Raw genomic sequence first — 14,914 nt, 5'->3', positions numbered from 1 at the left:
TGATCCCACACCAGAAGGGGCCAGGAATGTGGCCTTGGAAAAAAAGGCTCAGTAGAATAATCCTTGACTCCTTCTATCTCCGTGGAGACTTTTCCATCTCTTTGGCTTTGCTCCACGATGGCCCCATGCTACATAGCTGTTTCTCATCCAACCCAGAACTACAAAACTGGACTGGGAAGGAGGAAATCAACTTGTCAAGCCTTTCCTTTTATACATAAGGAATCTGAGACCAGATAGGGGAAGTGACTTGCCCAAGGTCACACGGCCCAACTCAGCCTGCTGACCTTTAATGTTGTCTGTTTTTTTTCTTGTCTCATACTTTGTTCATGGATCCAAGATGCAGAGATTTTAACAAGAGGGTGTAGTCATAAATCACTCCTTCCAGGTGTGACCTTGGTGTTTGCCTGGTGGGGTGTTAGTGATGGTCAGTGGCCAGGTGTCTCAGGACTGTGTCTTCACCCAGGTCAATGCCTCTCACTGGGATCATCGAGGTCAAGGGTCTCCACTCAGCCCTGGAGTGAACCCCACCCATTCCCATCTCCTTGGGCACATTCAGACCTGGTTGGGATGGGCACTGTGGTGCCAGGAGTAAAGGGGTTCACTCAGCCCTTCCACAAGCATTAATCAAGTCCTTGGCGCCAGGTGAGGATCTGAGTTTATAGCCATACTCGACAGTTATTCCTGAAAAGTGGTGGGTTGCTAAAAACTATGTCAAAATGGACTTCCTCACAAATAATACTTTTACAAGGAGGAAATACATGGTCATCGTTTGAGAAAATAGGCATTTGTGCCCTTCCTCCGATTACATTAATGTCAACAATAAATACAGAGCTTATTTTTAAGAAAGTGATTGTATCGATAAGGTCACTCATGAAATAAGGGGTACAAGTCACCGTCTCCAGCCAGCCACCATTCACAGTATTAGCCCGGGAGAGCAGGGTCCGCTATTCCCCATCTTCTTCATTATATGGACTCAGCTGGGCGAGTCATCCTCTCTCACGGTAAGTCCCAATTTAGCATCCTTTGCCCGCAGATGTATCGAGAAATGATTGACATCTAACATTACTATAGTTTAAGGGTTACAACATCTGGCACCTTCTGTAATCCTGGAGGCCCTGCCACATCATGGGCTGGTCCTCAGGGCCCTGGGCTGTGGTCACAATCCCTCCTCACCTCTCTCCCACCCCACCCTCCCTGCTTGCAGAGAGAGGAGTGCCTATTGGGGACAGTGGTGGGGGGCCAGTGGCACTAAGAATCCCCCTTTGGGAGGCACCAGAGAGTGTCCCTAAGGAGGATGTAAGGGCTTCTGCTCTGTTTTTCTCCGCTCCTTGTGGAGACGTGAGATCTGGAGGGATGGGGGCTGTGCGCCTTTGATCCCAGGGGTCAGGGAGAAGCAGAGGACAGGGCATACAGAGCAGGCCTGACTGCAGAGGGAGGACAAAGCAGTACCGATGCTCACGCTCTGGTCTGCCTGGCTCACTATGGTCAGGAAAGTAGATAGATCCAGACAGACCCTCAGGAAGGTGAGGAGGGCGCCTACCGGGAGAGGGTCTGTCGTGCGTCTGACCCATGAGGAGTAGCAGGGTCAACAACACCAACTGCACTAACGGGATGCTGTGAGGAAGGAAAAAAGCACTTGAAGTTAGCCCATGAGCTATGCACCCCACACACTTGACCAAGCAGCACGACCAAACCAGGCTCGTGGGTTCTCTTCACAGGAGCCTGGTTGACCTCTGGCACCCAAGGCTAGGCGTGAGATGAACTGTGGGTTCAGACCATGTCCTTTTCTCAGAAATGAAGTGAAACGGGAAGGGGAAAAGGCCAGAAGAGCTGCTGCCTGGGACAGGGCTCAGCGAGCGCCCACGTGTGGTTCCCTGGGGGCTGCTAAACCCTGGTTTCACCTCCCAGAGCAGAAAGTCTGGGCTGGGATCAGAGTTTATTTTGGTATTTTAGGAGGGCTGAGCGAAGCCCAGCATTTACCTGGTGGGACCTGAACTTTCCAGTACCTTCATTTTTGCTTGAATGAAATGGACTCTGTGTGGCTGGGCTAACAGGTGAAACTCAGCAAGGCTTCTAACTGGCACTTGCAAAGGCCTTTGATGAGAATAATGATGTAATAAGATTAACATACACCAAAGATATAAAATATAATGCAAATATGCCCCTGTTAGACACATCTTTCAGAATATGATGTCCATGGGATAAACACAAAGGGTTGGGCGGGGAGTGTTGGGTTTTTTTGTTTGGTTTTTGGTGGTTTCATGGAGGTCCATGCAGAATTGAGCTTAGTTGGAAACTCAGTTATCTCTGGGTGAACACAAAAATTCAGGCTGACTTCCAAATACAAAGACTAAATAAATGAGTCTCCTCCTGCCCTCCCATGGCAGCTTCACAGTTTATCCCAGGAATCTGGAATAAAGTTTGGGGGGGATGTGTCTACTCCAGCCCTAGGACATGCCTCAGCACTCCCTGAATCCTATGAACAAATCCTCCCTGTAATAATGATCTCTCTGAATCCTGCTGGTGCTTAGCCCAGTGCAGGGGTCCTGCTAAGCTGTCTGAAACGGGTGCACGTCCTTGAAAAATTGCTGGAGCCTCTGTTCTGACTTCTCTTCTGGGGTCGTGAAGCCATCTCGCCCGGGAAAGACTGCAGTTTGAAGCTCTGTCCACCAGGTGGCGCAAAAGCCTCTTCTGTGTTGATGGTGTCGCTCCCTCCCCTCCCCACTTTCTCTCTAATGCTCCCTTCTCTCTAATGCAGCAGGTCTGCCTCCTCCTACTAGAGTGTGAGCACAGCTGTCCAGCTCAGGCATGTTCCAGAAGTAGCCTTGGCGGCTCTGCTTGAGCATTTCAGTGAGGTGGCGCTCATCACGGCAGGGGACAGTAGCAGGTGTGGGGAGGTGTGTGTGGTTGGGGGGCGGGTGTCAGGGTTATCGAAAGCTACTTCTTTCTCTCCCAACCCAGAGGCTACTGGTAAATTGGGAAATTTCTGTTTTCCCAGTTATTTGTTGGTAATAAGTTCTTTCTTTTTCTTATCACCTTATCTCTAAGTAGTTCATCAAATTTCTGAACAGAAGTCCAGTTGAGTCCTTTTACTGGAACACAGGCCTGGGCATGTCTAAAGGTTCTCCCCTGGCCCCCCTCGGACTCCCCCCCATCCCCACAGAGCCCCTGATTAAGAATAAAAAAGGCAGGCTCTCTTAGTTCCCTCAGGGCTTTCCTGAAATCAACTTTCTGGGCCTCAGTTTCTACATCTGTGAAATGAATAACAGAGTCTTTTGCCCTTCTTGCCCCATTAAATTGTTGAGAAACTTCATTTGAAATAATGAAGTCATTTACTTAACAGCTTGTTGAGCATTTCACATATGCTAGGCACTGTTCTAGAACAAGGGAATACAGATAAATGAACAATAAATACAGCGTATGATGTCAGTGGTGATAAGTGCCACGAAGGAAAATGAGAGTCAAGTGACAGGGCTGATTTTATTTTAATTTTTTAAAAAAGATTTATTTATTTATGCATACAAGAGCAGGGGTGCAGGCCAGAGGTGTAGAAGGTGAGAGGGTTCACCAGAGACAGAGTGGGGAACAGAACAGGCAGACTGATTGAAATACACTGCTGAGGGGAGCAGCGTGTGAGCCAAGAGATGTCTGCTGCACCATGTGGGTAGCTCCCTGGCTGGGGATGGAACTCGTGCTGCAGTGGCTGGTAATGGCTTCATAGGTTGTGTCTTAACCCTTGCGCCACCAGGGAGGCCCAGGGCTAATTTTAAATTGAACTGCCAGAGATGTGAAACAAGTCCATTCACCCACATCCATTTCTCCCCCCTCAACTGTCATCACTTATCACAGGAAATGCAAGTCAAGATGACAATGAAATACCATCTCACACCTATGAGGTGGCCTGTATAGAAAGGACCAGAAGCAGCAAGTGCTGGTGACGATGTGGAGAAAAGGGAACATTCCTTCTGCTGGTGGGAATGCAAACTGGCCCAGCCCTTATGGAAAGCAGCACAGAGGTGTCTCAAAACATTAAATATGGATCTGCCATTTGGCCCAATAATTGCACTCATAGGTATCTACTCCCCCAAAATAAAAAACCACTAATTTTAAAGGAAACTTGCACTCCCATGTTTATGGAGTGCTGTTTATAATAGCCAAGTTATGGAAACAACCTAAGTGCCCAAAAACAGATGAGTGAATCAAGAAGATGTGGTATATATACACAATGGAATACTACTCAGTAATCAAAAAAGACAAAGTCATATCATTTACAGCAACATGGATAGAGCTGCAAGGAATTGTGCTAAGTGAAATAAATCAGAAGGAGAAAGATAAACACCAGATGGTATCACTAATATGTGGAATATAGAGAAACCAAAGACAGGCTTAAAAACTAACCCTTGAGGGCCTCCCCGGGGGCGCAGCGGGTTGAGTGCCATGCTGTGAAGCTGTCTGCAGCCTCAGCAGTGTGCGTTCAATCCCAGCTGGCCAGCGAGAATCCCACATGGCGCAGCAGACCTCTCCTGTCTCGCCTGCTGCTCCCCTCAGCAGTGTATTTCTGTCATTTGCCTGTTCTGCTCCCTGCTCTGTGTCTGGTGAATCCTCTCACCTTCTGCGCCTCTGGCCTGTACCACAGCTCTTGTATAAAAATAAATAAATCTTTAAAAAAAAAACAAAAAAACTTACCCTTGAAAGCTGACTATAGAACTGAGGCATCCAGAGGGTGCAGGAAGTGGGAGGCGTAAGAACAAAGAAAGAAGGAAGCAAAATGGTCTATAATGGTGGAATATGAGTGATTTGCTGCTGGGTGCACTATAGTGGCAATGCCTGATGGGGGTATCCTAATATTGCCTCGATTAAAAGTAAATTAATTAATTAGTAAGAAAAAAATATTTAAAAAGAATTATGATAAATACCTATTTTTACTATATGCAGTCTGTCCTAAACATTTCCTTTGCCAGGGAACTTCTCTCAAGTGTATAGAAAAACTTCTTTTTGGTAACCCCTTCAATATCAATAGAGATGACCTCATCAATAAACCCTGAGTCAATGTAACCAAGAAACAATTTTTTAAAATGTTTATTCATTGAGGAGACATTGCTTTATAACATTGTTCAATGCTGATAAACCAGTGGCTGGAAAAAAAAAAAGCCAACTGTCTGTCCCCCTTCTGTTTGGTCTGTGGTTCCTGCCATGAGGTCATGTCTGAGACAGACCCTGCTGGGAGTTTCTGTCATGTGCCATCAAATGCAACCCTATAGCTGTGAATAATGTAGGCAGAAAGTCTGGGAGAAAACCAGCTTGGCCCAGAGCTATCCCTCTCTATCTCCCTTCTTTGGCTGTTGGGGAGACACAGGCTACAACCAATGAGATCATAAAGTTAGCTGAACCAACAACTCTTTAGGTCGGGTCCATCTAAAGTTCCCAGCTCAAGGAAGTGCTGTGTACTGTTGAAAGTATTCTGGCTGGAAAGTCCCAGAATTTAAGATATGGCTCTTGAAATCCCAGCAATTCTGAGCAGGAAGGGATTTCTCCTTGCTAATATGATCACACACTCCAGGCTGTGACACACACAGGTTCCCAGCCTGTGGCATGGAATGGGGATGCATATCAGAGTTTTAGGGAACAGATGGTTGGGGGTGGCTGGACATGGTGTGCAAATCTCCAGGGAGCTTCTGAAGCACCTGACAAAGGTGATTTTCTCCCCACCAGATTTCATGAGCATTGTGATCTGACCCAGTTTTGGGAGATGGGAAAACAAGATTGAGGTGTCAAGGGGAGCCAGAGGGCCTGGGACTCCTGCTTTCTTCCAAAGATGCTTGCACACTTTGGAACCGTCCAAGCCAACTCTAGCCCTCTACAAGCACAAACGTGATTTGCAGTGGAGACTATTATGTTTTCCTGGCTGGACAGTGAGTAATTCACCAACTTGGGTCTTCATTGGCCACAGAGAAAAGAGTCCATGACGAAGCAGGAGATCTGTACTGATGGCAACAGTAGAAGGTCCTCAAAGAAATAACAGAAACCTGGCAGCTTAGCCACATCCTTAATTTGAGAAAGATGAATGCATTATGCAAATGCATTCATTTGACTGTACTGTGAGGTAGACATGCTTAGATCAAACTAAATCCACTTCCTCTTCCAAGGGGACTGGTTGCAACTCTTCTGTGTCCTTTGTATTAGTTAAGGTGACATTAGCTGGAGATACACACTCAGATCTCAGTAACTTAACATGACTTGTTTCTTGGTCATGCAAAAATCATTTGGAGGAGCAGGGAGGGGCTTGTCTCCATGAAGTCATTTGGGACACAGACCTAGGGAGGATGTACAATCTTCTTCATGTGGTTTCTACATGGGGTTTGACCTCTAGTCAGCAGGTGCAGGGAGAGAAAAAGAAGACAGTTCCAACTTCTAGGGAGGGTGTTCTCATGGGCTAGACCAAGGCGGGAGGCATCCATCATTTCTGCTCACATTCCATTGATCACAATGCTTGTGAAAGCTGGTGGGGAGGAAATCACCTTTGTCAGGTGCTTCAGAATCTCCCTGGAGATTTGCACACCATGTCCAGCCACCCCAACCATATGAATGGAATGTGAGCAGAACTCAGGCACGTGGCTTACCACATTTCCCTTACTCCTTGTGGATGATGCTTCACCTTTCTTCCTGCTCTGTGGCCAGGAGACTGGCACATATGAATGCACTTGTGGGCTTTGTGGTCTTCTGCCTCTGGCTTGGCTTGTCAAAGAAGTCACTGACAGGAGACAGAGGGAGAGCGTGGCCAAGGTATGTATTTCACCCAGTCCTTCCTTGCCATTCCCATCAGTTGGCTACGTCCTTTGACTAAGTCCACAGTTCCTGTCACAGCTCAAACTCTTCTAAAAAGACCAGGGAATGTTTCCAAACACATTTTATGAGGTGAACATTACTCTGATACCAAATGTAGACACCGGCATCACAAATCAGTATCTCTGATGAACATCAATGCAAAAATACTCAACAAAATTTTTGCAGATCAAATTCATCAATCCATTAAGTGAATCATACATCATGACCAAGTGGAATTTTTGCAGGGATGCAAGAATGATCAACATATGCAAATCAATTAATGTAATATGCCACATCAACAAAAGAAAGAATAAAAATCACATAATCATGTTAATAGATATAGAGAAAGCATGAGAAAGAGTCAACATTTATTTATGATAAAAATTCCAACAAAGTCAGGATAGAAAGAACATACTACAACATAATAAAGGCCTATGACAAACCCATTGCTAACAGTATACTCACCAGTGAAGAGCTGAACACTTCCTCCAAAATCAGGAAAAAGACGATGCTGTCTACTCTTACCTCTATTGTTCAACATAGTATTGTCCTAACCAGTGCAAGAAAAAGAAATAACATGAATTCAAATTGGAAAATAAGTACTGATAAGACTGTTACTATTTGTAGATGACGTGATAATATATATACATAGAAAACCCCCAAAATCCACTAAAAAACTGTTAGAAACAATAAATCAGCACAGTAGGCAAGAGCTACAAAATTTATAAAAACTGTTGCTTTTCTCTATGCAAATGGAAACTAGAAGAAAAGGAAATCAAGAAAACAATCCTATTTATAATTGCATCAAAAAAGAATTACGGGGCCTCCCCAGTGGCGCAGCAGTTGAGCGCTGGGTTGGGAAGCTGCCCGCGGCCTCTGCGGCGCCGGTTCAATCCCCGGCTGCTCTCCAGCCACCGGAGGAGGGTCCCACATGGCTCGCAGACCTCTCCTGCCGCCTGCTGCTCCCCTCAGCAGTGTACTTCGGTCCTTCTGCCTGCTCTGCTCCCTGCTCTGGCTCTGGTGAATTCTCTCACCCTCCCCCGCTTCTGACTGTACCCAGTGCATGTATAAACAAAAAAACAAACCAAACAAACAAACAAATAAATAAAACATGCCTCTATTAAAAAAAAAAAAAAAGGAATTACGCACCTAGGAATAAACTTAACAAAGGAGGGGAAAGACCGGTACACTGAAAACTATAAAACACTGTTAAAAGAAAAAGACAAGAATAAGTGGAAGGATGTTCTGTGCCCATGTATTAGAAGAATTAACATTGTTAAAATAGCTGTCTTATCCAAAACAATATACAGATTCAATGCAATTGCTATTAAAATTCCAAGGGTATTTTTTTTAAGGAAATATGACAAACAATACTAAAATTTATATGAAATAACAAAAGGTTCCAAATAGCCAAAGCAAATCTGAGGGAAAAGAAAGAGAAGTAAAATGAAAATAAAAATCTTCCTAACTTCCTGAGGTGATAATAATCAAAACAATATGGTATTTGCATAGAAACAGACACACAGATCAGTGGAATAGAATTGAGAGTCCTGAAATAAACCCACACATCTATAACTGATTTCCAGTGAAAGTTCCAAGATGTTTCAATGGGGAAAGAATAGTCTCTTCAGCAAATGATGTTGACACAAGTGGGTATCCACAGGTGAAAGAATACGTTATAGCCTTGCTTTATACCACTTGCAAAAATTAAAATGTGTAAAGAACATCAATGTAAGACCTGAAACTATGAAACACTTAGAAGAAAATATAGGAGTAAATATTCATAACCTTGAATTGGGCAATAGTTTCTTAAATCTGATATCAAAAGCACAAGCAACAAAAGAAAAACTAGGTAAGTTAGACTTCATCAAAGTTAAAAATTTTGGGCCTCCCTGGTGGCGCAAGCGGTTGAGCGCCATACTGTGAAGCTGTCCACAGTCTCTGCAGTATGGGTTTGATCCCGGCCAGCCTACGAGAATCCCACATGGCACAGCAGACCTCTCCTGTCTCGCCTGCTGCTCCCCTCAGCAGTGTACTTCATCAGTCTGCCTGTTCTGTTCCCTGCTCTTTCTCTGATGAATCCTCTCACCCTCCCACGCTTCTGGCCTGTATCCCAGTTCTTGTATAAATAAATAAATCTTTTAAAAAAAAGTTAAAAACTTTTGATTTTTGAAGGATAACACCATCATCAAGAAAATGAAATATAAAATACAAAAAATGGGGAGAAAATCTCTCCAAGTCATGTCTGGCAAGGGTCTTGTGGTCTTGTATCTAGCATATATAAAGAACTCTTTCAATTCAATAATGAAAAATCAACCTAATTAAAAATAGCAAAATGCTTGAATAGACATTTTCCCCCAAAAGATATACAGATGCCCAGAATGCACAGGAAGATACTCAACATCATTCATCATTAGGGAAATGCAGATCAAACCACATAACTACTAGGATGGCTGTAATAAAAAAAGATGGATAATAACAAGTGTTGCAGAGAATAAAAGGAAATTGGAACTCATACATTCTGGTACAACTGTAAAATGATGTAGTAGTTATGGAGAAATTGTTTAGCAATGATAGGAAAGATTTACCATAGGCTTCAGAAATCCCATACCTAAGTACATTCCCAAGATATTTGAAGATAAATGTCACAAAAAGTTTGTACACAAATGTTCATAGCAGCATTATTCATAATAGCAAAAAATGAAAATAATCTGAATGTCCATCAACTGATGAATGGAGAAACAAAATGTGGTATGTCCATACAATGGAATATTATTTGACCATAAAAAGGAATAAAGCTCTGACACATTCTATTAATGGGTGAACCTTAAAAATATGCTAAGTGGGACCTCCCTGATGGCTTGGGGGTTGAGTCTCAACACTATCACCAATCCCTGGAAGGGAGCTAACCCACATATGGAACATCAGAACTCTCCTGTCTTTCCCTCCACTACCCTTAGCAGTGTATTTCTGTAATTCCACCTGTTCTGCTCCCCACTCTATCTCTGGTGAATCCTCTCACTGACTGCACCTCTGGCTTACACCCCAGTTCTTCCATGCAAAAAAAATGCTAAGTGAAGAAGTCAAACACAAAAAGCCACATATTGTATAATTCCATCCGTAGAAATAGACAGTAGAATTATGGTTGCTAAGGGGCTGGAGGGAGGGAATGGGAATGACTGTGAATGAGAAGGGGGTTACTTTTCAGAGGGATAAAAATGCTCTGGAATTAGTGGTGACTAGGACACATCTCTGTGAGTATACTCAAAATCATTGAATTGTCTGTTCAAAAGGGTAAACCTTATGACATGTGACTTAAATTTCTACAAGGCGTTATTAAGGAAAAAAGAGTTTATGAACAAATAGTTCTGGGTAGGGTGGCAGTTTCCCCAAAGAGGGCAGTTGGCCAAGAGCACCTTCCTAGGACTGGACAAATGGGATGCGGCCTCAGGGTTAAAACCCACTTTGAATCCTGATGGTTGTGGGTTTGAATCCTGCTTCCAATTCTTAAGAGTTGTGGACTACTAGGAAATTGACTCAACCTCCTGAGCCTCCCATCTGTAAAATTAGAATAATTCCTACTTTGTAGGGTTTGTATGAAGATGAAATGCTTGGTAGCTTAGAGTAGTCAATAAATGATAGCGATTATTATTATTATTTTCTCTTGGACATAGAGGAAAGAGGTCTCTGGAAGGAAACTTTGGATTTGGACAACAGGTGGAAAGAACAGCCCAGCTTAAATGAGTAGACAAATACATTTTAGGTTCTGGCTTGGGTTAGAGGGACTTGGGGGACCCTCTCGGGTATAGGAGGTGTCAAGGTGGGTTAGGGAGGGTGACTGGAGAAAGAGTACATGTATTCAACCTCCCCATGGTATGACCAGGTGTGTGGGTTAGAACCAGAAGACAAATAAGGAATTTTCTGTTCTGTTGCCACAACTTTTCTCCTTACTTTTGGGAAGGGCCTGGGGCTATCCTGCAGCCTCACATTATATTATGTGTGAGCATCCAAATCAACTCAGACTCCCCTGGACTGAGCCAGTAACTGCATTCAAATGAACAGCAGCAGCTGGTAGGTTAGGACCAAAATCTCAGTGGGGCTGTTTTCTTCTTAATATTTGATTCTTGCAGAATAACAGATGATTTTTGTTTCATTCTTTGTGCTTTTTTCATACTTTGCAATTCTTCTACAGGGATCAGGTATCTGACTCAAGGGCTATTAGGCCAACTTAATAAGCGTGATTAATGACCGCGTTGCCCTCTCTGCTTTTCTTTCTCGTATCTCACGTAGCTCCATAGAGATAAGTATTTGTGAGCTCTATTAGTCAGTGTCTCGAGGGTAGAAACAGAAATTGCATTAGTTCATTTTAGCAGAAAAGAATCAGGGCTTACAAAGTCTTTGGGTGCATTTTAAGTGGTACCTCTAGGAATGACCTGGGACACCCCTTCATTTGTGATTCAGATGGGAGGGGCTACCCTGGCTCCATGAAGGAGGTGCCACACCCTTCTCTTGACCTGGTTTGTTCCAGCAGCAGATGAATCCACAAGAAGAGACCCCCATCATTCTTGCTCCAGCCTAGTCTTGGGTTAGGGCCTCCAATTGTCAGATTCTAATCCACACCTGAAACTCAGTGCAAACGAGTCTGGGAAATGCACTTTTCACCTTCCAGCCAGTGGGTTGAGAAAAGAACCTTGGAGGCAGTGGAGATAGATGTACATGGGGTCAATCCAGCAGGACCATCAAGAATTTAATATTTAATAAAATTTAAATAAATTAGCATTTCAGTTGACTCAATACTTATTTGAACTAAACTCATGTTTGTTTGTTTTTCTGTTTAAAATTTGGGTTTGAGTGTGAAAAGACTTTTTTCTCAGCTGTGATGTTTGTAAGTTTACCTCTGAAGCTCTCAAAACCAGAAGTGGTTTCCTTTGAGGAATTCTCCTATTCCACTTTGAGCGCTTGTGTTTGGCTGATGTTGATGTGAATAATCGCTTTCTCTGCAGGAAGCAAGAAACTCTGTGCATTATAGGAAGCAAGGACTTCCATGTATTCTCTTGAGCCTAACAAGCACTTCCTGAAGGAAACAATATAATGTGATAACTTGAATATTTTTTTCTAATAAAGAACCAGCTGCTCAAGAATAAACTCAGAGATACAGACGAGTTTGAAAAAAATGCTTAACTTCATGACTAATGTAATAAAGGTGAATTAAAACAACAATCAGCAGGTTCAGAAGTATCCATGGTGGGTAAGAGCTCCAGCAAGGAGCCATGCTCAGGGGCCACAGCTGGAGTGTAAAAAGGTGCACTGTTTTGGAGGGGAATTTGGCAGTACCTACCAAATATGTCAATGTGACTCTCTGGTGACCCAACAATTCTATTTCTGAGACTATACCTTTCAAAAATGTTTTCACACACACACACACACACACACACACACACACACACAGAGCTTTGGAGTTTGCTTTGAAACTCTGAGTCATAGCTACAAAACCTTGGGGAAAATCCAAATGACTGGCAATGCAATTTGGATAAATAAGCACAGTGGAATACTATGCAGCAAAGGTCAAGGAACATATCTGTAAGTGACACCCAGCAGTGCATAAGTGGCCACCTCCAAAAGCTCAAGGTGGGGGTCTGTTGGCCTGTGCCAAATGGTGATGCCACCCTTGTCTGTGAACATGTGAAGCTGGTAAAATCATGATGCAGAGAACATGGGACCGTAAGGCTTAGGTTGATTTTGACCTATGAGATAAATTACGTAAATTCCATCAAGGAAGTAGACTAATAATAGGGGCTCTTCTCTTGTCTTCGAGTCTTCCCTTCAATCATGAAGTCTGAGTGAAGTTGATTTTGAATTGTCAACCCCTTGGTTTTAATACAGGCAGCAGTGTCACTTGGGAGGGCGGCAGTTCCTGGTTATGGACAAGCTGATTTTGGCTCACCTGGTCCCCTGTCCTGTCCCTGCTTGTTTAAATTGGGGTGGAGACTCAGGCCCCATGTTCCACTCCAACTTTTAAAAGTTTCAAGGAGGAAGTCATCAGCACAAGCCTGAGAATTCAGTGCATAAAATGCAGTTATTTCTCAGTGTCACCTTGTGTGTGAAACACAAGGAAGGGTATTGCTGTTTTTGGAGTCTGACCCTTTTTGCTCACTAAGGTAAAAACAAAGCAGGGGAGAAGGGAGCCTTGCTGCTCTGTAGTCAGGAAACCTCAAGACAGTGTTTATAGTGGAGCCAAACAAGAGAGCCTTTGTGAGACAGAATAATTGAGTGTTTCCAGCTTTGCAAACCATCATAATAATAACAACAAAAACAGCAATAATAGAGGAAGTTATGCTGTTTTCATTCTAAAAGACCCCTGAGAGTATTCAATATAGTAGGCCTCTCCTGCAGGAAGGGGTGTTTGGGGTCTCTGGGGGTTTAAGTCACACACAGACTATGCTCCTGGCAAAGTTTACCCTACAGGCTTACCTGCCCTCAACAGGCTCTTGTTTTGATAACACCTTCAAGTCTGTCCCTGGAGGGCTCGTTTTCTGGCTCCCTGGTGGGAATGGAGTGATTTTTGTTTATCAGCTGGGATGACAGTGGCCTGCTACAGCCCAGGCCATCTCTTCCCTGCAACTTGCCTCCTTCCAGGTTGGGGCTAGTGGCCCAGAGCCCACCTTGTCACCAGAGCCTGCCCCTCAAGTGTCACCTGTGGGCAACCTCTGCTGATGAAAACCTGGCCAGCCCTGGTCTTTAAGGGAAGGTCTGGTTAGAAATGAAAGCTTTGAAAGACAGAAAGAACTGTAAGGAACAATTTTGGGAACAACCTTGACTTCAGTTTCCTCGACATTGGTTTAGATTTTGTTATCTCAAGACTAATGATTTCCTCTGTTATTTCATTTTATTTGCTTATTTATTAGGCCACAGAGGGAATACTTCCAGTGACATGATGCCTGGCACGCACCCTGCTTTCTGAGTGCTTCCTCCAGCAGGGAGGGGAGTATTCCAGCATTCCCCTGACTCCTAAGGGAAGGGCAGGTGAACCTTGAACCTGGGTTAACATGCCTGGGTGGGGCACCAGGTCCTAGAGGCCCAGACTGTTGAGAGCTGGCTGTGAAAGAGTGGATCCTCTTCCAGTAGCTAGAGAAACACTTTACCACAAATGTGGGGACTTAACTCAACCACAAGGGTCCGTAATCAACAATTCAGCAGGGCTGGGTCCTCTGGAGGCTCAGGGGATAATCTATTTGGCGCCTTTCTTGTAGATTCCAGGGCTTGCCGGCAATCCTTGGCTTTCCCTGGGTGGTAGCTGCATCACTCCACTCTGCCTCCTCAGAGGTTGTCTTCCCTCCTTGTGTGAGTTTCTGTGAGTCTAAAATCTCCCTCTGCTTTTTGCTTATAAGGACATCTGCCCTTGGATTTGGGGTTCACTCTAAATCCAGGATGATTTCATCTTGAGATCCTTTGTATAATTACATCTGCAAAGACTTTATCCAAATAAGGTCATGTTCATAGGTTTTGGGGGATTAGGACTTGGATATTACCTTTTGGGGGTCATTATTCAATCTAGTATCTAGGGCCCCACAAGACGGAGACCAAATACAGTTCTCATTGTCCTTCAAGCTATAGCTACTGGTCACATGTGCAGCAATGCAAGTCTGTTTACCTAATAATCTGCATGACCTCATATCTGTGAAAGAGTCATGTTCCTGAAGCCTGAATTGCAATCCTTCAGTTCAGGCCTGGCTGTAAGATGGGCATCTGGGGGCCATTTGCAGAAGAAATGGGGTTTTTCCCTGCAAGGAGCAGCAGTTGTCTCTGTGAAGCTGAGAGACCCAAGTTGATGAGCTTCAGCCCTCCACCCCCATCCCCACCCCCATGTGGACAGGAAGGAAGCTTTCCATGGGGTACAGTACCTGGAAGCTGCCATTGGGGAACATACTCCAGGAATCCCCCTTCAAACCCTCTTTGCCAAAATGGGGCTCACCATTTCTATAACTCCCCTGGTTGGGGACCAAGCCTGGGAAATGCTGTTTACTAATTTTCAAAAACTGAATATATAAATAATACATATTTACTATGGAAAATTTAAAACATTTGGCCT

This window comes from Talpa occidentalis, unplaced genomic scaffold, assembly GCF_014898055.3.
Source record: "Talpa occidentalis isolate TD23 unplaced genomic scaffold, MPIMG_talOcc4v2.1 talOcc4.2, whole genome shotgun sequence".
NCBI classification, from domain to species: Eukaryota; Metazoa; Chordata; class Mammalia; order Eulipotyphla; family Talpidae; genus Talpa; species Talpa occidentalis.
This window is presented reverse-complemented; position numbering follows the sequence as displayed.